Consider the following 2,632-nt stretch of genomic DNA (forward strand, 5'->3'; position numbering starts at 1 on the left):
TTTCTGGAGTCCACCTTCTTGAGTTCNTTATATATATTGGATATTAGCCCCTTATCTGATTTAGGATAGGTAAAGATCCTTTCCCAATCTGTTGGTGTTTTTTTTGTCTTATTGATGGTGTCTTTTGCCTTGCAGAAGCTTTGCAGTTTCATGAGCTCCCACTTGTCAATTCTCGGTCTTACAGCGCAAGCCATTGCTGTTCTATTCAAGAATTTTTCCCCTGTGCCCATATCTTCTATTTTTGACACAGTAAAAATTATTTAAAATTTCCAACCTGAAGAATTTCATGATAATTATTTTGTGTCATTTTAAACTACCAAATTTGTAATAATATACTGCAGCACCACCGGAAAACAATATAGTCTCCAATAAGAATATGTGGATACACAAAGAAGCAAACTGTTTTCTCTCTATATTTCTTTCAGTGCTGCATAGTTATGTTCAGAATTTTTTTCACTTCTTATATGAAACACCACAACCAAAAACAATTTGTTGATAAAAGTGTTTATACCATTTTATAGTTCTTTGGTCACACTCCATCATTGTCTTAAGGTTTCCAGTGCTCTGTACAGACACCATGACCAAGAAACCTCTTACAAAGGAAAACATTTAATTGAGGCTAGCTTATAGGTTCAGAGGTTCAGTGTGTTATCATCAAGGTGAGATGAATGGCAGGCAAGGTGCTAGAAAAGGATCTATGGGTTCTATGTCTTGTTTTGAAGGGTACCAGAAGACTGATTTCCAGGCAGTAAGAAGAAGGATCTAAAGTCCATACCTACAAGGACACAGTTCCTTCTATAAGGCCATGATTACACCAAGAAGGCCACACCTCCTAATACGGTTACTCCCTGGGACAGACATTCTTAAATCAACATAACCATAAAGAAAAATCAGGACAAGAACTCAAGGCAGCCGGGAGTGGTTGCACATGCCTTTAATCCCAGTACTCAGGGGGCAGAGGCAGGCAGATTTCTGAGTTCAAGGCCAGCCTGGTCTACAAAGTGAGTTCCAGGACAGCTAGGGCTACACAGAGAAACCCTGTCTCAAAACACCCCCGCCCTCCAAAATAAAATATATCTTACAGATTTTCCTGCAAACAAACCGTATGGAGGCTAGTTGTGGTGGTGCATGCTGGGAGGATTTGCTGAAGGATGCAGAGTTAATACCATCACAAATTCCAGGCCAGCCTGGACTACACATTTTCTCAATTAAGAGTCCTCTTCCCAGAAACTCTGAGATTTGTGTTAAGTTGACAAAACACTAGCCAGGGCATTGAATAAGTGATTACTCTATAGTCCATTTAATGGAAAACATTTCATAAACAATATTTGAAATGAATTCCATTACAATATAGTGAATTATTCTCATATTTGCACAAATGGCACTTGTTCAATGAAAAAACTGACTTAACTACCAGAATAAAGTTTGAATATTGACTAGTTTTTAGAATGAAACCAATTATATTATCAATGAGAATTTATATATAATACAATATTTTAAAATAATCAAATTAATTATAAACAATTAAGTGATAAATAACAGATTACAAAATGACAAAGAAATAAGGTCTATTATATCATTCTCAGGAAATAGTACCAGAACAAGTTACTGAGATGTCCAATGGTGGAAAAGTAGTTCTTAAGAATCAGCTGATGCTATATAATGAGTCCCTATGAGCAAAGGAGGAAGATAGGGTACGTTGCCCTGGGTTACTATATTTTAATACACCACAAGTCAATAAATGAAGAGATGTCTTACAAGATGTCATTTTAATGAACTATGAATTATATCCATAGTGAGAATATAGAAAAAGATTGATTTCACAGAAGTCTATGATAACTAAAATCATCAATAATGGTTAACATTTATTGAATTAAGGATCTTTCATATCAGTGCTACACAATTTCAAATACTAGGGCTTTTCAATAAATTTCAAATCAATGGCTGGACATATTTCTTTGTATTTAATACTACAAGTTACTCTCCCATAGGACCCAGATTCAAGTTCCATCACATATATGAAGACTGACAAATGTCTGAAATTCCAGTTCCAGGGACCCAACATCTTCTGGCCTTTATGGTTACCAGGCACATATGTGTCATATAGTCATAAATGCATGCAAACAACTATACACATACATTTTTTTTCAAAAGCTTCCCATGCCTACCTCAAATGTCATTGGAGAATCCACTAGCTACTGATGGGAGTGAATACAGATACTCACAGCCAAACATTAGACAGAGTACAGGGAGCTCCATGAAGAAGTGAGAGGAAAGATTGTAGGAATCAGGAGAATTGAGGACACCAGGAGAACTCAGCCCACAGAATCAACTAAGCAGGGCTCATCATGGCTCACAGAGACTGAAGCAACAAATACAGAACCTTCATGGGTTTATACCAGGCCTTCTGGATATCAGCTATGGTTTTTGTTGCACTCATAACAATGGGAGTAGAGATGTCTTTGATTCCTTTGCCTGCTCATGGAACTGATTTCCTCCTATTTGTGACTAATTATATTTTATCTTCTTTTTTTTTTTTTTTTTTTAATATTTTTATTACATATTTTCCTCAATTACATTTCCAATACTATCCCAAAAGTCCCCCATAGCGCCCCCCACTTCCCTACCCACC

Source organism: Mus caroli, chromosome X, assembly GCF_900094665.2.
Source record: "Mus caroli chromosome X, CAROLI_EIJ_v1.1, whole genome shotgun sequence".
In the NCBI taxonomy this organism is placed as follows: domain Eukaryota; kingdom Metazoa; phylum Chordata; class Mammalia; order Rodentia; family Muridae; genus Mus; species Mus caroli.